Genomic DNA, 22,829 nt, shown 5'->3' on the forward strand with positions numbered 1-22,829 from the left:
CATTTTGTGAGAAATCTAACATTTCTAACATCCTAACAAAATAAAAGGAGGTTTGAAAATTAATGCTGACAAAAAGTACACACATGAAAAATGCTATTTATTAATGTTTTTGTGTGTTGCGACAAGTTGGTTAAGGTACAAAATCCACAAGAAGTCAGGATGGCCGAGCGGTCTAAGGCGCTGCGTTCAGTTCGCAGTCTCTCTTGGAGGCGTGGGTTCAAATCCCACTTCTGACATCACCTTTTCGTTTCATGAAACAATACAGATTCCCTTCAGTTATTGATTAGATGGGGCTCAAACCAAACTTAGCAATGGGCCTTAAAAAACCTGATCCCAAAGTTATGACTACCTGGGAGTTTTTGGGGTGAATCTGAAATTGTCATCTATAAACGGAACTCTAGGATTGTGAAATAGGTTTTATGTGCATATGTTAGCTGTCTTGGCACCATAAAAATACTATGGGCGGTGAATGGGGAGGATTATTTCACCTCTTTGTGTTCTCTTTCCCTATTAGGTCGGAGATTCCACATCCTATGGGGCTGTTCTGGGAGATTTCTATAAACTGAATTGCAGGTAAGTCTAATTTCATATTTGTTTACCTCATTCCTCAATAGACCATAACAGTACTTAATAAACAAAAGCTGAAAAAGTAGGTAATCATAGATTAAAAAGTCTGAAATGCGCATGCGATACTGACATCTAAGTTTCAGCACATTTTGGGACAAACGTTTTCACATTGAAAGTTAACAATCATTAAAATATTTTCTCTAAATTTTTGTCTCCTTTTTTGCTCCAATTATTTGCATCTAATATCAAATAAAACTTGATGTAACATTATGCATGCACATTGTGTTTTATGTGCAACCATCACCTGTCTCATAAACACAGGGTTAGAATGAACATGATGAATAGAGTCAAATTGGAAATGTAAAAAAATCTGTCAAAATTGCATTTTTTTCTACTCATTCACAAAGAGTTAATGAAAGTTATTAAACATGTACAACAAAATGGCAGGAGTTTCAATTAGAAATCATGCTGCAAAAACTAGTCAAAGCAAAAATAAAAATATACATTTTCAGGGGTTTCGCTTGACATTTGCCGAGTGTCAAACACTCTTAAAGTTGTTTGAGTTTGGCCGAAATAGCTCAGTTGGGAGAGCGTTAGACTGAAGATCTAAAGATCCCGGGTTTCGGCAACATAATTTTTCTTCACTGTTTACATTTTAAGGAGAAAATGAACAAAGCACATGGGCTGATGACTGAAAGAAAATGAAAAAAGGCCTAAAAATCTTAACTATCTACAGAAAATAAAATGTTGAAAAGATGAGAAATGGGAGCTTTTCCTTTTGAGCAAATTATTATTTTTTTTAATTTTTCCTCTATTTTGTTTATTTCCATTTCACTAAGCTGTAAGAGGATTTAATGGGAACCGGATAGCTGATACAGGCATCATGTATCAGACACTAGCTGAATGATTTCAGCCATGTATGTTTGACTATGAAATGCTGTGGTGTATATGGATTCATTGTGAGAAGTAATTTCTAAAATGGGGTCACTTTGGGGGGGGGGGTTTCTGCTGTTTTTGGTATGTTTGGTACTCTGAAAATTTTACCGCAAACTATTCTTGCAAAATCTGCATTCCAAAACCCGAATGGTGCTCTTATTTTCAAAGCCCTGCTGTGTGGCCAAATGGTAGTTTCTGAAGAAATATGATGCATCACCGCATTTTGTGAGAAATCTAACATTTCTAACATCCTAACAAAATAAAAGGAGGTTTGAAAATTAATGCTGACAAAAAGTATACTCATGAAAAATGCTATTTATTAATGTTTTTGTGTGTTGCGACAAGTTGGTTAAGGTACAAAATCCACAAGAAGTCAGGATGGCCGAGCGGTCTAAGGCGCTGCGTTCAGGTCGCAGTCTCTCTTGGAGGCGTGGGTTCAAATCCCACTTCTGACATCACCTTTTCGTTTCATGAAACTATACAGATTCCCTTCAGTTATTGATTAGATGGGGCTCAAACCAAACTTAGCAATGGGCCTTAAAAAACCTGATCCCAAAGTTATGACTACCTGGGAGTTTTTGGGGTGAATCTGAAATTGTCATCTATAAACGGAACTCTAGGATTGTGAAATAGGTTTTATGTGCATATGTTAGCTGTCTTGGCACCATAAAAATACTATGGGCGGTGAATGGGGAGGATTATTTTACCTCTTTGTGTTCTCTTTCCCTATTAGGTCGGAGATTCCACATCCTATGGGGCTGTTCTGGGAGATTTCTATAAACTGAATTGCAGGTAAGTCTAATTTCATATTTGTTTACCTCATTCCTCAATAGACCATAACAGTACTTAATAAACAAAAGCTGAAAAAGTAGGTAATCATAGATTAAAAAGTCTGAAATGCGCATGCGATACTGACATCTAAGTTTCAGCACATTTTGGGACAAACGTTTTCACATTGAAAGTTAACAATCATTAAAATATTTTCTCTAAATTTTTGTCTCCTTTTTTGCTACAATTATTTGCATCTAATATCAAATAAAACTTGATGTAACATTATGCATGCACATTGTGTTTTATGTGCAACCATCACCTGTCTCATAAACACAGGGTTAGAATGAACATGATGAATAGAGTCAAATTGGAAATGTAAAAAAATCTGTCAAAATTGCATTTTTTTTCTACTCATTCACAAATAGTTAATGAAAGTTATTAAACATGTACAACAAAATGGCAGGAGTTTCAAATAGAAATCATGCTGCAAAAACTAGTCAAAGCAAAAATAAAAATATACATTTTCAGGGGTTTCGCTTGACATTTGCCGAGTGTCAAACACTCTTAAAGTTGTTTGAGTTTGGCCGAAATAGCTCAATTGGGAGAGCGTTAGACTGAAGATCTAAAGATCCCGGGTTTCGGCAACATAATTTTTCTTCACTGTTTACATTTTAAGGAGAAAATGAACAAAGCACATGGGCTGATGACTGAAAGAAAATGAAAAAAGGCCTAAAAATCTTAACTATCTACAGAAAATAAAATGTTGAAAAGATGAGAAATGGGAGCTTTTCCTTTTGAGCAAATTATTATTTTTTTTAATTTTTCCTCTATTTTGTTTATTTCCATTTCACTAAGCTGTAAGAGGATTTAATGGGAACCGGATAGCTGATACAGGCATCATGTATCAGACACTAGCTGAATGATTTCAGCCATGTATGTTTGACTATGAAATGCTGTGGTGTATATGGATTCATTGTGAGAAGTAATTTCTAAAATGGGGTCACTTTGGGGGGGGGGGTTTCTGCTGTTTTTGGTATGTTTGGTACTCTGAAAATTTTACCGCAAACTATTCTTGCAAAATCTGCATTCCAAAACCCGAATGGTGCTCTTATTTTCAAAGCCCTGCTGTGTGGCCAAATGGTAGTTTCTGAAGAAATATGATGCATCACCGCATTTTGTGAGAAATCTAACATTTCTAACATCCTAACAAAATAAAAGGAGGTTTGAAAATTAATGCTGACAAAAAGTACACACATGAAAAATGCTATTTATTAATGTTTTTGTGTGTTGCGACAAGTTGGTTAAGGTACAAAATCCACAAGAAGTCAGGATGGCCGAGCGGTCTAAGGCGCTGCGTTCAGGTCGCAGTCTCTCTTGGAGGCGTGGGTTCAAATCCCACTTCTGACATCACCTTTTCGTTTCATGAAACTATACAGATTCCCTTCAGTTATTGATTAGATGGGGCTCAAACCAAACTTAGCAATGGGCCTTAAAAAACCTGATCCCAAAGTTATGACTACCTGGGAGTTTTTGGGGTGAATCTGAAATTGTCATCTATAAACGGAACTCTAGGATTGTGAAATAGGTTTTATGTGCATATGTTAGCTGTCTTGGCACCATAAAAATACTATGGGCGGTGAATGGGGAGGATTATTTCACCTCTTTGTGTTCTCTTTCCCTATTAGGTCGGAGATTCCACATCCTATGGGGCTGTTCTGGGAGATTTCTATAAACTGAATTGCAGGTAAGTCTAATTTCATATTTGTTTACCTCATTCCTCAATAGACCATAACAGTACTTAATAAACAAAAGCTGAAAAAGTAGGTAATCATAGATTAAAAAGTCTGAAATGCGCATGCGATACTGACATCTAAGTTTCAGCACATTTTGGGACAAACGTTTTCACATTGAAAGTTAACAATCATTAAAATATTTTCTCTAAATTTTTGTCTCCTTTTTTGCTCCAATTATTTGCATCTAATATCAAATAAAACTTGATGTAACATTATGCATGCACATTGTGTTTTATGTGCAACCATCACCTGTCTCATAAACACAGGGTTAGAATGAACATGATGAATAGAGTCAAATTGGAAATGTAAAAAAATCTGTCAAAATTGCATTTTTTTTCTACTCATTCACAAAGAGTTAATGAAAGTTATTAAACATGTACAACAAAATGGCAGGAGTTTCAAATAGAAATCATGCTGCAAAAACTAGTCAAAGCAAAAATAAAAATATACATTTTCAGGGGTTTCGCTTGACATTTGCCGAGTGTCAAACACTCTTAAAGTTGTTTGAGTTTGGCCGAAATAGCTCAGTTGGGAGAGCGTTAGACTGAAGATCTAAAGATCCCGGGTTTCGGCAACATAATTTTTCTTCACTGTTTACATTTTAAGGAGAAAATGAACAAAGCACATGGGCTGATGACTGAAAGAAAATGAAAAAAGGCCTAAAAATCTTAACTATCTACAGAAAATAAAATGTTGACAAGATGAGAAATGGGAGCTTTTCCTTTTGAGCAAATTATTTTTTTTTTTAATTTTTCCTCTATTTTGTTTATTTCCATTTCACTAAGCTGTAAGAGGATTTAATGGGAACCGGATAGCTGATACAGGCATCATGTATCAGACACTAGCTGAATGATTTCAGCCATGTATGTTTGACTATGAAATGCTGTGGTGTATATGGATTCATTGTGAGAAGTAATTTCTAAAATGGGGTCACTTGGGGGGGGTTTCTGCTGTTTTTGGTATGTTTGGTACTCTGAAAATTTTACCGCAAACTATTCTTGCAAAATCTGCATTCCAAAACCCGAATGGTGCTCTTATTTTCAAAGCCCTGCTGTGTGGCCAAATGGTAGTTTCTGAAGAAATATGATGCATCACCGCATTTTGTGAGAAATCTAACATTTCTAACATCCTAACAAAATAAAAGGAGGTTTGAAAATTAATGCTGACAAAAAGTACACACATGAAAAATGCTATTTATTAATGTTTTTGTGTGTTGCGACAAGTTGGTTAAGGTACAAAATCCACAAGAAGTCAGGATGGCCGAGCGGTCTAAGGCGCTGCGTTCAGTTCGCAGTCTCTCTTGGAGGCGTGGGTTCAAATCCCACTTCTGACATCACCTTTTCGTTTCATGAAACTATACAGATTCCCTTCAGTTATTGATTAGATGGGGCTCAAACCAAACTTAGCAATGGGCCTTAAAAAACCTGATCCCAAAGTTATGACTACCTGGGAGTTTTTGGGGTGAATCTGAAATTGTCATCTATAAACGGAACTCTAGGATTGTGAAATAGGTTTTATGTGCATATGTTAGCTGTCTTGGCACCATAAAAATACTATGGGCGGTGAATGGGGAGGATTATTTCACCTCTTTGTGTTCTCTTTCCCTATTAGGTCGGAGATTCCACATCCTATGGGGCTGTTCTGGGAGATTTCTATAAACTGAATTGCAGGTAAGTCTAATTTCATATTTGTTTACCTCATTCCTCAATAGACCATAACAGTACTTAATAAACAAAAGCTGAAAAAGTAGGTAATCATAGATTAAAAAGTCTGAAATGCGCATGCGATACTGACATCTAAGTTTCAGCACATTTTGGGACAAACGTTTTCACATTGAAAGTTAACAATCATTAAAATATTTTCTCTAAATTTTTGTCTCCTTTTTTGCTCCAATTATTTGCATCTAATATCAAATAAAACTTGATGTAACATTATGCATGCACATTGTGTTTTATGTGCAACCATCACCTGTCTCATAAACACAGGGTTAGAATGAACATGATGAATAGAGTCAAATTGGAAATGTAAAAAAATCTGTCAAAATTGCATTTTTTTCTACTCATTCACAAAGAGTTAATGAAAGTTATTAAACATGTACAACAAAATGGCAGGAGTTTCAATTAGAAATCATGCTGCAAAAACTAGTCAAAGCAAAAATAAAAATATACATTTTCAGGGGTTTCGCTTGACATTTGCCGAGTGTCAAACACTCTTAAAGTTGTTTGAGTTTGGCCGAAATAGCTCAGTTGGGAGAGCGTTAGACTGAAGATCTAAAGATCCCGGGTTTCGGCAACATAATTTTTCTTCACTGTTTACATTTTAAGGAGAAAATGAACAAAGCACATGGGCTGATGACTGAAAGAAAATGAAAAAAGGCCTAAAAATCTTAACTATCTACAGAAAATAAAATGTTGAAAAGATGAGAAATGGGAGCTTTTCCTTTTGAGCAAATTATTATTTTTTTTAATTTTTCCTCTATTTTGTTTATTTCCATTTCACTAAGCTGTAAGAGGATTTAATGGGAACCGGATAGCTGATACAGGCATCATGTATCAGACACTAGCTGAATGATTTCAGCCATGTATGTTTGACTATGAAATGCTGTGGTGTATATGGATTCATTGTGAGAAGTAATTTCTAAAATGGGGTCACTTTGGGGGGGGGGGGTTTCTGCTGTTTTTGGTATGTTTGGTACTCTGAAAATTTTACCGCAAACTATTCTTGCAAAATCTGCATTCCAAAACCCGAATGGTGCTCTTATTTTCAAAGCCCTGCTGTGTGGCCAAATGGTAGTTTCTGAAGAAATATGATGCATCACCGCATTTTGTGAGAAATCTAACATTTCTAACATCCTAACAAAATAAAAGGAGGTTTGAAAATTAATGCTGACAAAAAGTATACTCATGAAAAATGCTATTTATTAATGTTTTTGTGTGTTGCGACAAGTTGGTTAAGGTACAAAATCCACAAGAAGTCAGGATGGCCGAGCGGTCTAAGGCGCTGCGTTCAGGTCGCAGTCTCTCTTGGAGGCGTGGGTTCAAATCCCACTTCTGACATCACCTTTTCGTTTCATGAAACTATACAGATTCCCTTCAGTTATTGATTAGATGGGGCTCAAACCAAACTTAGCAATGGGCCTTAAAAAACCTGATCCCAAAGTTATGACTACCTGGGAGTTTTTGGGGTGAATCTGAAATTGTCATCTATAAACGGAACTCTAGGATTGTGAAATAGGTTTTATGTGCATATGTTAGCTGTCTTGGCACCATAAAAATACTATGGGCGGTGAATGGGGAGGATTATTTTACCTCTTTGTGTTCTCTTTCCCTATTAGGTCGGAGATTCCACATCCTATGGGGCTGTTCTGGGAGATTTCTATAAACTGAATTGCAGGTAAGTCTAATTTCATATTTGTTTACCTCATTCCTCAATAGACCATAACAGTACTTAATAAACAAAAGCTGAAAAAGTAGGTAATCATAGATTAAAAAGTCTGAAATGCGCATGCGATACTGACATCTAAGTTTCAGCACATTTTGGGACAAACGTTTTCACATTGAAAGTTAACAATCATTAAAATATTTTCTCTAAATTTTTGTCTCCTTTTTTGCTACAATTATTTGCATCTAATATCAAATAAAACTTGATGTAACATTATGCATGCACATTGTGTTTTATGTGCAACCATCACCTGTCTCATAAACACAGGGTTAGAATGAACATGATGAATAGAGTCAAATTGGAAATGTAAAAAAATCTGTCAAAATTGCATTTTTTTTCTACTCATTCACAAATAGTTAATGAAAGTTATTAAACATGTACAACAAAATGGCAGGAGTTTCAAATAGAAATCATGCTGCAAAAACTAGTCAAAGCAAAAATAAAAATATACATTTTCAGGGGTTTCGCTTGACATTTGCCGAGTGTCAAACACTCTTAAAGTTGTTTGAGTTTGGCCGAAATAGCTCAATTGGGAGAGCGTTAGACTGAAGATCTAAAGATCCCGGGTTTCGGCAACATAATTTTTCTTCACTGTTTACATTTTAAGGAGAAAATGAACAAAGCACATGGGCTGATGACTGAAAGAAAATGAAAAAAGGCCTAAAAATCTTAACTATCTACAGAAAATAAAATGTTGAAAAGATGAGAAATGGGAGCTTTTCCTTTTGAGCAAATTATTATTTTTTTTAATTTTTCCTCTATTTTGTTTATTTCCATTTCACTAAGCTGTAAGAGGATTTAATGGGAACCGGATAGCTGATACAGGCATCATGTATCAGACACTAGCTGAATGATTTCAGCCATGTATGTTTGACTATGAAATGCTGTGGTGTATATGGATTCATTGTGAGAAGTAATTTCTAAAATGGGGTCACTTTGGGGGGGTGGGTTTCTGCTGTTTTTGGTATGTTTGGTACTCTGAAAATTTTACCGCAAACTATTCTTGCAAAATCTGCATTCCAAAACCCGAATGGTGCTCTTATTTTCAAAGCCCTGCTGTGTGGCCAAATGGTAGTTTCTGAAGAAATATGATGCATCACCGCATTTTGTGAGAAATCTAACATTTCTAACATCCTAACAAAATAAAAGGAGGTTTGAAAATTAATGCTGACAAAAAGTACACACATGAAAAATGCTATTTATTAATGTTTTTGTGTGTTGCGACAAGTTGGTTAAGGTACAAAATCCACAAGAAGTCAGGATGGCCGAGCGGTCTAAGGCGCTGCGTTCAGGTCGCAGTCTCTCTTGGAGGCGTGGGTTCAAATCCCACTTCTGACATCACCTTTTCGTTTCATGAAACTATACAGATTCCCTTCAGTTATTGATTAGATGGGGCTCAAACCAAACTTAGCAATGGGCCTTAAAAAACCTGATCCCAAAGTTATGACTACCTGGGAGTTTTTGGGGTGAATCTGAAATTGTCATCTATAAACGGAACTCTAGGATTGTGAAATAGGTTTTATGTGCATATGTTAGCTGTCTTGGCACCATAAAAATACTATGGGCGGTGAATGGGGAGGATTATTTCACCTCTTTGTGTTCTCTTTCCCTATTAGGTCGGAGATTCCACATCCTATGGGGCTGTTCTGGGAGATTTCTATAAACTGAATTGCAGGTAAGTCTAATTTCATATTTGTTTACCTCATTCCTCAATAGACCATAACAGTACTTAATAAACAAAAGCTGAAAAAGTAGGTAATCATAGATTAAAAAGTCTGAAATGCGCATGCGATACTGACATCTAAGTTTCAGCACATTTTGGGACAAACGTTTTCACATTGAAAGTTAACAATCATTAAAATATTTTCTCTAAATTTTTGTCTCCTTTTTTGCTCCAATTATTTGCATCTAATATCAAATAAAACTTGATGTAACATTATGCATGCACATTGTGTTTTATGTGCAACCATCACCTGTCTCATAAACACAGGGTTAGAATGAACATGATGAATAGAGTCAAATTGGAAATGTAAAAAAATCTGTCAAAATTGCATTTTTTTTCTACTCATTCACAAAGAGTTAATGAAAGTTATTAAACATGTACAACAAAATGGCAGGAGTTTCAATTAGAAATCATGCTGCAAAAACTAGTCAAAGCAAAAATAAAAATATACATTTTCAGGGGTTTCGCTTGACATTTGCCGAGTGTCAAACACTCTTAAAGTTGTTTGAGTTTGGCCGAAATAGCTCAGTTGGGAGAGCGTTAGACTGAAGATCTAAAGATCCCGGGTTTCGGCAACATAATTTTTCTTCACTGTTTACATTTTAAGGAGAAAATGAACAAAGCACATGGGCTGATGACTGAAAGAAAATGAAAAAAGGCCTAAAAATCTTAACTATCTACAGAAAATAAAATGTTGAAAAGATGAGAAATGGGAGCTTTTCCTTTTGAGCAAATTATTATTTTTTTTAATTTTTCCTCTATTTTGTTTATTTCCATTTCACTAAGCTGTAAGAGGATTTAATGGGAACCGGATAGCTGATACAGGCATCATGTATCAGACACTAGCTGAATGATTTCAGCCATGTATGTTTGACTATGAAATGCTGTGGTGTATATGGATTCATTGTGAGAAGTAATTTCTAAAATGGGGTCACTTTGGGGGGGGTTTCTGCTGTTTTTGGTACATTTGGTACTCTGAAAATTTTACCGCAAACTATTCTTGCAAAATCTGCATTCCAAAACCCGAATGGTGCTCTTATTTTCCAAGCCCTGCTGTGTGGCCAAATGGTAGTTTCTGAAGAAATATGATGCATCACCGCATTTTGTGAGAAATCTAACATTTCTAACATCCTAACAAAATAAAAGGAGGTTTGAAAATTAATGCTGACAAAAAGTACACACATGAAAAATGCTATTTATTAATGTTTTTGTGTGTTGCGACAAGTTGGTTAAGGTACAAAATCCACAAGAAGTCAGGATGGCCGAGCGGTCTAAGGCGCTGCGTTCAGGTCGCAGTCTCTCTTGGAGGCGTGGGTTCAAATCCCACTTCTGACATCACCTTTTTGTTTCATGAAACTATACAGATTCCCTTCAGTTATTGATTAGATGGGGCTCAAACCAAACTTAGCAATGGGCCTTAAAAAACCTGATCCCAAAGTTATGACTACCTGGGAGTTTTTGGGGTGAATCTGAAATTGTCATCTATAAACGGAACTCTAGGATTGTGAAATAGGTTTTATGTGCATATGTTAGCTGTCTTGGCACCATAAAAATACTATGGGCGGTGAATGGGGAGGATTATTTCACCTCTTTGTGTTCTCTTTCCCTATTAGGTAAGATTCCACATCCTATGGGGCTGTTCTGGGAGATTTCTATAAACTGAATTGCAGGTAAGTCTAATTTCATATTTGTTTACCTCATTCCTCAATAGACCATAACAGTACTTAATAAACAAAAGCTGAAAAAGTAGGTAATCATAGATTAAAAATTCTGAAATGCGCATGCGATACTGACATCTAAGTTTCAGCACATTTTGGGACAAACGTTTTCACATTGAAAGTTAACAATCATTAAAATATTTTCTCTAAATTTTTGTCTCCTTTTTTGCTCCAATTATTTGCATCTAATATCAAATAAAACTTGATGTAACATTATGCATGCACATTGTGTTTTATGTGCAACGATTACCTCTCTCATAAACACATGGTTAGAATGAACGTGATGAATAGAGTCAAATTGGAAATGTAAAAAAATCTGTCAAAATTGCATTTTTTTTCTACTCATTCACAAAGAGTTAATGAAAGTTATTAAACATGTACAACAAAATGGCAGGAGTTTCAAATAGAAATCATGCTGCAAAAACTAGTCAAAGCAAAAATAAAAATATACATTTTCAGGGGTTTTGCTTGACATTTGCCGAGTGTCAAACACTCCTAAAGTTGTTTGTGTTTGGCCGAAATAGCTCAGTTGGGAGAGCGTTAGACTGAAGATCTAAAGGTCCCTGGTTCGATCCCGGGTTTCGGCAACATAATTTTTCTTCACTGTTTACATTTTAAGGAGAAAAAGAACAAAGCACATGGGCTGATGACTTAAAGAAAATGAAAAAAGGCCTAAAAATCTTAACTATCTACAGAAAATAAAATGTTGAAAAGATGAGAAATGGGAGCTTTTCCTTTTAAGCAAATTATTATTTTTTTTAATTTTTCCTCTATTTTGTTTATTTCCATTTCACTAAGCTGTAAGAGGATTTAATGGGAACCGCATAGCTGATACAGGCATCATGTATCAGACACTAGCTGAATGATTTCAGCCATGTATGTTTGACTATGAAATGCTGTGGTGTATATGGATTCATTGTGAGAAGTAATTTCTAAAATGGGGTCACTTTGGGGGGGGTTTCTGCTGTTTTTGGTACGTTTGGTACTCTGAAAATTTTACCGCAAACTATTCTTGCAAAATCTGCATTCCAAAACCCGAATGGTGCTCTTATTTTCAAAGCCCTGCTGTGTGGCCAAATGGTAGTTTCTGAAGAAATATGATGCATCACCGTATTTTGTGAGAAATCTAACATTTCTAACATCCTAACAAAATAAAAGGAGGTTTGAAAATTAATGCTGACAAAAAGTACACACATGAAAAATGCTATTTATTAATGTTTTTGTGTGTTGCGACAAGTTGGTTTAAGGGTATAAGCAGTCAAAGAATAAAAATGACTAATATTTCAAAATTTTAAGCAAACTTTAGATATTTTCACAGAAAAAAACTAAAAGTTTATTGACCTAAATTTACAGTTAATGTAAAGTACAATGTGTCACAAAAAACACTTTCAGAATTACGGGGATATGTAGAAGCATTCCAGAGTTATTACTGCATAAAGTGATACATGTCATATTTTTTAACAAATGGGGCTTGGCCTTTTAGCTCAAAATAGGCTTGATAACTAATAGTTTAAACAAATGTATAGAAATAAAAACTGTAATATTAATTATTTTAAAATAATTTTCAATGACAATTGATGGTCATATTTCTGCTGACTAATTTGGAAAGAGTTAAGGTACAAAATCCACAAGAAGTCAGGATGGCCGAGCGGTCTAAGGCGCTGCGTTCAGGTTGCAGTCTCTCTTGGAGGCGTGGGTTCAAATCCCACTTCTGACATCACCTTTTCGTTTCATGAAACTATACAGATTCCCTTCAGTTATTGATTAGATGGGGCTCAAACCAAACTTAGCAATGGGCCTTAAAAAACCTGATCCCAAAGTTATGACTACCTGGGAGTTTTTGGGGTGAATCTGAAATTGTCATCTATAAACGGAACTCTAGGATTGTGAAATAGGTTTTATGTGCATATGTTAGCTGTCTTGGCACCATAAAAATACTATGGGCGGTGAATGTGGAGGATTATTTTACCTCTTTGTGTTCTCTTTCCCTATTAGGTAAGATTCCACATCCTATGGGGCTGTTCTGGGAGATTTCTATAAACTGAATTGCAGGTAAGTCTAATTTCATATTTGTTTACCTCATTCCTCAATAGACCATAACAGTACTTAATAAACAAAAGCTGAAAAAGTAGGTAATCATAGATTAAAAAGTCTGAAATGCGCATGCGATACTGACATCTAAGTTTCAGCACATTTTGGGACAAACGTTTTCACATTGAAAGTTAACAATCATTAAAATATTTTCTCTAAATTTTTGTCTCCTTTTTTGCTCCAATTATTTGCATCTAATATCAAATAAAACTTGATGTAACGTTATGCATGCACATTGTGTTTTATGTGCAACCATTACCTGTCTCATAAACACATGGTTAGAATGAACGTGATGAATAGAGTCAAATTGGAAATGTAAAAAAATCTGTCAAAATTGCATTTTTTTCTACTCATTCACAAAGAGTTAATGAAAGTTATTAAACATGTACAACAAAATGGCAGGAGTTTCAAATAGAAATCATGCTGCAAAAACTAGTCAAAGCAAAAATAAAAATATACATTTTCAGGGGTTTTGCTTGACATTTGCCGAGTGTCAAACACTCCTAAAGTTGTTTGTGTTTGGCCGAAATAGCTCAGTTGGGAGAGCGTTAGACTGAAGATCTAAAGGTCCCTGGTTCGATCCCGGGTTTCGGCAACATAACTTTTCTTCACTGTTTACATTTTAAGGAGAAAATGAACAAAGCACATGGGCTGATGACTTAAAGAAAATGAAAAAAGGCCTAAAAATCTTAACTATCTACAGAAAATAAAATGTTGAAAAGATGAGAAATGGGAGCTTTTCCTTTTGAGCAAATTATTATTTTTTTTAATTTTTCCTCTATTTTGTTTATTTCCATTTCACTAAGCTGTAAGAGGATTTAATGGGAACCGGATAGCTGATACAGGCATCATGTATCAGACACTAGCTGAATGATTTCAGCCATGTATGTTTGACTATGAAATGCTGTGGTGTATATGGATTCATTGTGAGAAGTAATTTCTAAAATGGGGTCACTTTGGGGGGGGTTTCTGCTGTTTTTGGTACATTTGGTACTCTGAAAATTTTACCGCAAACTATTCTTGCAAAATCTGCATTCCAAAACCCGAATGGTGCTCTTATTTTCAAAGCCCTGCTGTGTGGCCAAATGGTAGTTTCTGAAGAAATATGATGCATCACCGTATTTTGTGAGATATCTAACATTTCTAACATCCTAACAAAATAAAAGGAGGTTTGAAAATTAATGCTGACAAAAAGTACACACATGAAAAATGCTATTTATTAATGTTCTTGTGTGTTGCGACAAGTTGGTTTAAGGGTATAAGCAGTCAAAGAATAAAAATGACTAATATTTCAAAATTTTAAGCAAACTTTAGATATTTTCACAGAAAAAAACTAAAAGTTTATTGACCTAAATATACAGTTAATGTAAAGTACAATGTGTCACAAAAAACACTTTCAGAATTACGGGGATATGTAGAAGCATTCCAGAGTTATTACTGCATAAAGTGATACATGTCATATTTTTTAACAAATGGGGCTTGGCCTTTTAGCTCAAAATAGGCTTGATAACTAATAGTTTAAACAAATGTATAGAAATAAAAACTGTAATATTAATTATTTTAAAATAATTTTCAATGACAATTGATGGTCATATTTCTGCTGACTAATTTGGAAAGAGTTAAGGTACAAAATCCACAAGAAGTCAGGATGGCCGAGCGGTCTAAGGCGCTGCGTTCAGGTCGCAGTCTCTCTTGGAGGCGTGGGTTCAAATCCCACTTCTGACATCACCTTTTCGTTTCATGAAACTATACAGATTCCCTTCAGTTATTGATTAGATGGGGCTCAAACCAAACTTAGCAATGGGCCTTAAAAAACCTGATCCCAAAGTTATGACTACCTGGGAGTTTTTGGGGTGAATCTGAAATTGTCATCTATAAACGGAACTCTAGGATTGTGAAATAGGTTTTATGTGCATATGTTAGCTGTCTTGGCACCATAAAAATACTATGGGCGGTGAATGTGGAGGATTATTTTACCTCTTTGTGTTCTCTTTCCCTATTAGGTAAGATTCCACATCCTATGGGGCTGTTCTGGGAGATTTCTATAAACTGAATTGCAGGTAAGTCTAATTTCATATTTGTTTACCTCATTCCTCAATAGACCATAACAGTACTTAATAAACAAAAGCTGAAAAAGTAGGTAATCATAGATTAAAAAGTCTGAAATGCGCATGCGATACTGACATCTAAGTTTCAGCACATTTTGGGACAAACGTTTTCACATTGAAAGTTAACAATCATTAAAATATTTTCTCTAAATTTTTGTCTCCTTTTTTGCTCCAATTATTTGCATCTAATATCAAATAAAACTTGATGTAACGTTATGCATGCACATTGTGTTTTATGTGCAACCATTACCTGTCTCATAAACACATGGTTAGAATGAACGTGATGAATAGAGTCAAATTGGAAATGTAAAAAAATCTGTCAAAATTGCATTTTTTTCTACTCATTCACAAAGAGTTAATGAAAGTTATTAAACATGTACAACAAAATGGCAGGAGTTTCAAATAGAAATCATGCTGCAAAAACTAGTCAAAGCAAAAATAAAAATATACATTTTCAGGGGTTTTGCTTGACATTTGCCGAGTGTCAAACACTCCTAAAGTTGTTTGTGTTTGGCCGAAATAGCTCAGTTGGGAGAGCGTTAGACTGAAGATCTAAAGGTCCCTGGTTCGATCCCGGGTTTCGGCAACATAACTTTTCTTCACTGTTTACATTTTAAGGAGAAAATGAACAAAGCACATGGGCTGATGACTTAAAGAAAATGAAAAAAGGCCTAAAAATCTTAACTATCTACAGAAAATAAAATGTTGAAAAGATGAGAAATGGGAGCTTTTCCTTTTGAGCAAATTATTATTTTTTTTAATTTTTCCTCTATTTTGTTTATTTCCATTTCACTAAGCTGTAAGAGGATTTAATGGGAACCGGATAGCTGATACAGGCATCATGTATCAGACACTAGCTGAATGATTTCAGCCATGTATGTTTGACTATGAAATGCTGTGGTGTATATGGATTCATTGTGAGAAGTAATTTCTAAAATGGGGTCACTTTGGGGGGGGTTTCTGCTGTTTTTGGTACATTTGGTACTCTGAAAATTTTACCGCAAACTATTCTTGCAAAATCTGCATTCCAAAACCCGAATGGTGCTCTTATTTTCAAAGCCCTGCTGTGTGGCCAAATGGTAGTTTCTGAAGAAATATGATGCATCACCGTATTTTGTGAGATATCTAACATTTCTAACATCCTAACAAAATAAAAGGAGGTTTGAAAATTAATGCTGACAAAAAGTACACACATGAAAAATGCTATTTATTAATGTTCTTGTGTGTTGCGACAAGTTGGTTTAAGGGTATAAGCAGTCAAAGAATAAAAATGACTAATATTTCAAAATTTTAAGCAAACTTTAGATATTTTCACAGAAAAAAACTAAAAGTTTATTGACCTAAATATACAGTTAATGTAAAGTACAATGTGTCACAAAAAACACTTTCAGAATTACGGGGATATGTAGAAGCATTCCAGAGTTATTACTGCATAAAGTGATACATGTCATATTTTTTAACAAATGGGGCTTGGCCTTTTAGCTCAAAATAGGCTTGATAACTAATAGTTTAAACAAATGTATAGAAATAAAAACTGTAATATTAATTATTTTAAAATAATTTTCAATGACAATTGATGGTCATATTTCTGCTGACTAATTTGGAAAGAGTTAAGGTACAAAATCCACAAGAAGTCAGGATGGCCGAGCGGTCTAAGGCGCTGCGTTCAGGTCGCAGTCTCTCTTGGAGGCGTGGGTTCAAATCCCACTTCTGACATCACCTTTTCGTTTCATGAAACTATACAGATTCCCTTCAGTTATTGATTAGATGGGGCTCAAACCAAACTTAGCAATGGGCCTTAAAAAACCTGATCCCAAAGTTATGACTACCTGGGAGTTTTTGGGGTGAATCTGAAATTGTCATCTATAAACGGAACTCTAGGATTGTGAAATAGGTTTTATGTGCATATGTTAGCTGTCTTGGCACCATAAAAATACTATGGGCGGTGAATTGGGGAGGATTATTTTACCTCTTTGTGTTCTCTTTCCCTATTAGGTAAGATTCCACATCCTATGGGGCTGTTCTGGGAGATTTCTATAAACTGAATTGCAGGTAAGTCTAATTTCATATTTGTTTACCTCATTCCTCAATAGACCATGACAGTACTTAATAAACAAAAGCTGAAAAAGTAGGTAATCATAGATTAAAAAGTCTGAAATGCGCATGCGATACTGACATCTAAGTTTCAGCACATTTTGGGACAAACGTTTTCACATTGAAAGTTAACAATCATTAAAATATTTTCTCTAAATTTTTGTCTCCTTTTTTGCTCCAATTATTTGCATCTAATATCAAATAAAACTTGATGTAACGTTATGCATGCACATTGTGTTTTATGTGCAACCATTACCTGTCTCATAAACACATGGTTAGAATGAACGTGATGAATAGAGTCAAATTGGAAATGTAATAAAATCTGTCAAAATTGCATTTTTTTTCTACTCATTCACAAAGAGTTAATGAAAGTTATTAAACATGTACAACAAAATAGCAGGAGTTTCAAATAGAAATCATGCTGCAAAAACTAGTCAAAGCAAAAATAAAAATATACATTTTCAGAGGTTTTGCTTGACATTTGCCGAGTGTCAAACACTCCTAAAGTTGTTTGTGTTTGGCCGAAATAGCTCAGTTGGGAGAGCGTTAGACTGAAGATCTAAAGGTCCCTGGTTCGATCCCGGGTTTCGGCAACATAATTTTTCTTCACTGTTTACATTTTAAGGAGAAAATGAACAAAGCACATGGGCTGATGACTTAAAGAAAATGAAAAAAGGCCTAAAAATCTTAACTATCTACAGAAAATAAAATGTTGAAAAGATGAGAAATGGGAGCTTTTCCTTTTGAGCAAATTATTATTTTTTTTAATTTTTCCTCTATTTTGTTTATTTCCATTTCACTAAGCTGTAAGAGGATTTAATGGGAACCGGATAGCTGATACAGGCATCATGTATCAGACACTAGCTGAATGATTTCAGCCATGTATGTTTGACTATGAAATGCTGTGGTGTATATGGATTCATTGTGAGAAGTAATTTCTAAAATGGGGTCACTTTGGGGGGGGTTTCTGCTGTTTTTGGTACATTTGGTACTCTGAAAATTTTACCGCAAACTATTCTTGCAAAATCTGCATTCCAAAACCCGAATGGTGCTCTTATTTTCAAAGCCCTGCTGTGTGGCCAAATGGTAGTTTCTGAAGAAATATGATGCATCACCGTATTTTGTGAGAAATCTAACATTTCTAACATCCTAACAAAATAAAAGGAGGTTTGAAAATTAATGCTGACAAAAAGTACACACATGAAAAATGCTATTTATTAATGTTTTTGTGTGTTGCGACAAGTTGGTTTAAGGGTATAAGCAGTCAAAGAATAAAAATGACTAATATTTCAAAATTTTAAGCAAACTTTAGATATTTTCACAGAAAAAAACTAAAAGTTTATTGACCTAAATTTACAGTTAATGTAAAGTACAATGTGTCACAAAAAACACTTTCAGAATTACGGGGATATGTAGAAGCATTCCAGAGTTATTACTGCATAAAGTGATACATGTCATATTTTTTAACAAATGGGGCTTGGCCTTTTAGCTCAAAATATGCTTGATAACTAATAGTTTAAACAAATGTATAGAAATAAAAACTGTAATATTAATTATTTTAAAATAATTTTCAATGACAATTGATGGTCATATTTCTGCTGACTAATTTGGAAAGAGTTAAGGTACAAAATCCACAAGAAGTCAGGATGGGCGAGCGGTCTAAGGCGCTGCGTTCAGGTCGCAGTCTCTCTTGGAGGCGTGGGTTCAAATCCCACTTCTGACATCACCTTTTCGTTTCATGAAACTATACAGATTCCCTTCAGTTATTGATTAGATGGGGCTCAAACCAAACTTAGCAATGGGCCTTAAAAAACCTGATCCCAAAGTTATGACTACCTGGGAGTTTTTGGGGTGAATCTGAAATTGTCATCTATAAACGGAACTCTAGGATTGTGAAATAGGTTTTATGTGCATATGTTAGCTGTCTTGGCACCATAAAAATACTATGGGCGGTGAATGGGGAGGATTATTTTACCTCTTTGTGTTCTCTTTCCCTATTAGGTAAGATTCCACATCCTATGGGGCTGTTCTGGGAGATTTCTATAAACTGAATTGCAGGTAAGTCTAATTTCATATTTGTTTACCTCATTCCTCAATAGACCATAACAGTACTTAATAAACAAAAGCTGAAAAAGTAGGTAATCATAGATTAAAAAGTCTGAAATGCGCATGCGATACTGACATCTAAGTTTCAGCACATTTTGGGACAAACGTTTTCACATTGAAAGTTAACAATCATTAAAATATTTTCTCTAAATTTTTGTCTCCTTTTTTGCTCCAATTATTTGCATCTAATATCAAATAAAACTTGATGTAACGTTATGCATGCACATTGTGTTTTATGTGCAACCATTACCTGTCTCATAGACACATGGTTAGAATGAACGTGATGAATAGAGTCAAATTGGAAATGTAATAAAATCTGTCAAAATTGCATTTTTTTTCTACTCATTCACAAAGAGTTAATGAAAGTTATTAAACATGTACAACAAAATGGCAGGAGTTTCAAATAGAAATCATGCTGCAAAAACTAGTCAAAGCAAAAATAAAAATATACATTTTCAGAGGTTTTGCTTGACATTTGCCGAGTGTCAAACACTCCTAAAGTTGTTTGTGTTTGGCCGAAATAGCTCAGTTGGGAGAGCGTTAGACTGAAGATCTAAAGGTCCCTGGTTCGATCCCGGGTTTCGGCAACATAATTTTTCTTCACTGTTTACATTTTAAGGAGAAAATGAACAAAGCACATGGGCTGATGACTTAAAGGAAATGAAAAAAGGCCTAAAAATCTTAACTATCTACAGAAAATAAAATGTTGAAAAGATGAGAAATGGGAGCTTTTCCTTTTGAGCAAATTATTATTTTTTTTAATTTTTCCTCTATTTTATTTCCATTTCACTAAGCTGTAAGAGGATTTAATGGGAACCGGATAGCTGATACAGGCATCATGTATCAGACACCAGCTGAATGATTTCAGCCATGTATGTTTGACTATGAAATGCTGTGGTGTATATGAATTCATTGTGAGAAGTAATTTCTAAAATGGGGTCACTTTGGGGGGGGAGGGGTTTCTGATGTTTTGGTACGTTTGGTACTCTGAAAATTTTACCGCAAACTATTCTTGCAAAATCTGCATTCCAAAACCCAAATAGTGCTCTTATTTTAAAAGCCCTGCTGTGTGGCCAAATGGTAGTTTCTGAAGAAATATGATGCATCACCGCATTTTGTGAGCAATCTAACATTTCTAACATCCTAACAAAATAAAAGGAGGTTTGAAAATTAATGCTGACAAAAAGTACACACATGAAAAATGCTATTTATTAATGTTTTTGTGTGTTGCGACAAGTTGGTTTAAGGGTATAAGCAGTCAAAGAATAAAAATGACTAATATTTCAAAATTTTAAGCAAACTTTAGATATTTTCACAGAAAAAAACTAAAAGTTTATTGACCTAAATTTACAGTTAATGTAAAGTACAATGTGTCACAAAAAACACTTTCAGAATTACGGGGATATGTAGAAGCATTCCAGAGTTATTACTGCATAAAGTGATACATGTCATATTTTTTAACAAATGGGGCTTGGCCTTTTAGCTCAAAATAGGCTTGATAACTAATAGTTTAAACAAATGTATAGAAATAAAAACTGTAATATTAATTATTTTAAAATAATTTTCAATGACAATTGATGGTCATATTTCTGCTGACTAATTTGGAAAAAGTTAAGGTACAAAATCCACAAGAAGTCAGGATGGCCGAGCGGTCTAAGGCGCTGCGTTCAGGTCGCAGTCTCTCTTGGAGGCGTGGGTTCAAATCCCACTTCTGACATCACCTTTTCGTTTCATGAAACTATACAGATTCCCTTCAGTTATTGATTAGATGGGGCTCAAACCAAACTTAGCAATGGGCCTTAAAAAACCTGATCCCAAAGTTATGACTACCTGGGAGATTTTGGGGTGAATCTGAAATTGTCATCTATAAACGGAACTCTAGGATTGTGAAATAGGTTTTATGTGCATATGTTAGCTGTCTTGGCACCATAAAAATACTATGGGCGGTGAATGGGGAGGATTATTTCACCTCTTTGTGTTCTCTTTCCCTATTAGGTCGGAGATTCCACATCCTATGGGGCTTTTCTGGGAGATTTCTATAAACTGAATTGCAGGTAAGTCTAATTTCATATTTGTTTACCTCATTCCTCAATAGACCATAACAGTACTTAATAAACAAAAGCTGAAAAAGTAGGTAATCATAGATTAAAAAGTCTGAAATGCGCATGCGATACTGACATCTAAGTTTCAGCACATTTTGGGACAAACGTTTTCACATTGAAAGTTAACAATCATTAAAATATTTTCTCTAAATTTTTGTCTCCTTTTTTGCTCCAATTATTTGCATCTAATATCAAATAAAACTTGATGTAACATTATGCATGCACATTGTGTTTTATGTGCAACCATTACCTGTCTCATAAACACATGGTTAGAATGAACGTGATGAATAGAGTCAAATTGGAAATGTAAAAAAATCTGTCAAAATTGCATTTTTTTTCTACTCATTCACAAAGAGTTAATGAAAGTTATTAAACATGTACAACAAAATGGCAGGAGTTTCAAATAGAAATCATGCTGCAAAAACTAGTCAAAGCAAAAATAAAAATATACATTTTCAGGGGTTTCGCTTGACATTTGCCGAGTGTCAAACACTCCTAAAGTTGTTTGTGTTTGGCCGAAATAGCTCAGTTGGGAGAGCGTTAGACTGAAGATCTAAAGGTCCCGGGTTTCGGCAACATAATTTTTCTTCACTGTTTGCATTTTAAGGAGAAAATGAACAAAGCACATGGGCTGATGACTTAAAGAAAATGAAAAAAGGCCTAAAAACCTTAACTATCCACAGAAAATAAAATGTTGAAAAGATGAGAAATGGGAGCTTTTCCTTTTGAGCAAATTATTATTTTTTTTAATTTTTCCTCTATTTTGTTTATTTCCATTTCACTAAGCTGTAAGAGGATTTAATGGGAACCGGATAGCTGATACAGGCATCATGTATCAGACACTAGCTGAATGATTTCAGCCATGTATGTTTGACTATGAAATGCTGTGGTATATATGAATTCATTGTGAGAAGTAATTTCTAAAATGGGGTCACTTTGGGGGGGGGGGTTTCTGCTGTTTTGGTACGTTTGGTACTCTGAAAATTTTACCGCAAACTATTCTTGCAAAATCTGCATTCCAAAACCTGAATAGTGCTCTTATTTTAAAAAGCGCTGCTGTGTGGCCAAATGGTAGTTTCTGAAGAAATATGATGCATCACCGCATTTTGTGAGAAATCTAACATTTCTAACATCCTAACAAAATAAAAGGAGGTTTGAAAATTAATGCTGACAAAAAGTACACACATGAAAAATGCTATTTATTAATGTTTTTGTGTGTTGCGACAAGTTGGTTTAAGGGTATAAGCAGTCAAAGAATAAAAATGACTAATATTTCAAAATTTTAAGCAAACTTTAGATATTTTCACAGAAAAAAACTTAAAGTTTATTGACCTAAATTTACAGTTTATGTAAAGTACAATGTGTCACAAAAAACACTT

The 22,829-nt window shown here is 34.8% G+C and overlaps 16 non-coding genes across 16 annotated transcripts; all 16 read left to right on the forward strand.

Annotated features, from left to right (window-relative positions):
• Positions 1-153: 153 nt before the first annotated feature.
• Positions 154-236, forward strand: TRNAL-CAG (transfer RNA leucine (anticodon CAG)). The gene has a single exon. It is a non-coding gene; the product is annotated as a tRNA-Leu (tRNA).
• A 1,639-nt stretch (positions 237-1,875) lies between these two features.
• Positions 1,876-1,958, forward strand: TRNAL-CAG (transfer RNA leucine (anticodon CAG)). Its single transcript has one exon. It is a non-coding gene; the product is annotated as a tRNA-Leu (tRNA).
• Positions 1,959-3,598: 1,640 nt separating this feature from the next.
• On the forward strand, positions 3,599-3,681 carry TRNAL-CAG (transfer RNA leucine (anticodon CAG)). The gene has a single exon. It is a non-coding gene; the product is annotated as a tRNA-Leu (tRNA).
• A 1,636-nt stretch (positions 3,682-5,317) lies between these two features.
• TRNAL-CAG (transfer RNA leucine (anticodon CAG)) lies at positions 5,318-5,400 on the forward strand. Its single transcript has one exon. It is a non-coding gene; the product is annotated as a tRNA-Leu (tRNA).
• A 1,640-nt stretch (positions 5,401-7,040) lies between these two features.
• Positions 7,041-7,123, forward strand: TRNAL-CAG (transfer RNA leucine (anticodon CAG)). Its single transcript has one exon. It is a non-coding gene; the product is annotated as a tRNA-Leu (tRNA).
• A 1,640-nt stretch (positions 7,124-8,763) lies between these two features.
• On the forward strand, positions 8,764-8,846 carry TRNAL-CAG (transfer RNA leucine (anticodon CAG)). The gene has a single exon. It is a non-coding gene; the product is annotated as a tRNA-Leu (tRNA).
• A 1,637-nt stretch (positions 8,847-10,483) lies between these two features.
• Positions 10,484-10,566, forward strand: TRNAL-CAG (transfer RNA leucine (anticodon CAG)). Its single transcript has one exon. It is a non-coding gene; the product is annotated as a tRNA-Leu (tRNA).
• Positions 10,567-11,463: 897 nt separating this feature from the next.
• TRNAF-GAA (transfer RNA phenylalanine (anticodon GAA)) lies at positions 11,464-11,536 on the forward strand. Its single transcript has one exon. It is a non-coding gene; the product is annotated as a tRNA-Phe (tRNA).
• A 1,047-nt stretch (positions 11,537-12,583) lies between these two features.
• On the forward strand, positions 12,584-12,666 carry TRNAL-CAG (transfer RNA leucine (anticodon CAG)). Its single transcript has one exon. It is a non-coding gene; the product is annotated as a tRNA-Leu (tRNA).
• An 896-nt stretch (positions 12,667-13,562) lies between these two features.
• Positions 13,563-13,635, forward strand: TRNAF-GAA (transfer RNA phenylalanine (anticodon GAA)). Its single transcript has one exon. It is a non-coding gene; the product is annotated as a tRNA-Phe (tRNA).
• A 1,047-nt stretch (positions 13,636-14,682) lies between these two features.
• TRNAL-CAG (transfer RNA leucine (anticodon CAG)) lies at positions 14,683-14,765 on the forward strand. Its single transcript has one exon. It is a non-coding gene; the product is annotated as a tRNA-Leu (tRNA).
• Positions 14,766-15,661: 896 nt separating this feature from the next.
• On the forward strand, positions 15,662-15,734 carry TRNAF-GAA (transfer RNA phenylalanine (anticodon GAA)). Its single transcript has one exon. It is a non-coding gene; the product is annotated as a tRNA-Phe (tRNA).
• Positions 15,735-16,781: 1,047 nt separating this feature from the next.
• On the forward strand, positions 16,782-16,864 carry TRNAL-CAG (transfer RNA leucine (anticodon CAG)). Its single transcript has one exon. It is a non-coding gene; the product is annotated as a tRNA-Leu (tRNA).
• An 898-nt stretch (positions 16,865-17,762) lies between these two features.
• TRNAF-GAA (transfer RNA phenylalanine (anticodon GAA)) lies at positions 17,763-17,835 on the forward strand. Its single transcript has one exon. It is a non-coding gene; the product is annotated as a tRNA-Phe (tRNA).
• Positions 17,836-19,862: 2,027 nt separating this feature from the next.
• TRNAF-GAA (transfer RNA phenylalanine (anticodon GAA)) lies at positions 19,863-19,935 on the forward strand. The gene has a single exon. It is a non-coding gene; the product is annotated as a tRNA-Phe (tRNA).
• A 1,047-nt stretch (positions 19,936-20,982) lies between these two features.
• On the forward strand, positions 20,983-21,065 carry TRNAL-CAG (transfer RNA leucine (anticodon CAG)). Its single transcript has one exon. It is a non-coding gene; the product is annotated as a tRNA-Leu (tRNA).
• Positions 21,066-22,829: the final 1,764 nt, after the last annotated feature.

The sequence above is a fragment of the Ranitomeya imitator genome, chromosome 10, assembly GCF_032444005.1.
Source record: "Ranitomeya imitator isolate aRanImi1 chromosome 10, aRanImi1.pri, whole genome shotgun sequence".
Taxonomy (NCBI): domain Eukaryota; kingdom Metazoa; phylum Chordata; class Amphibia; order Anura; family Dendrobatidae; genus Ranitomeya; species Ranitomeya imitator.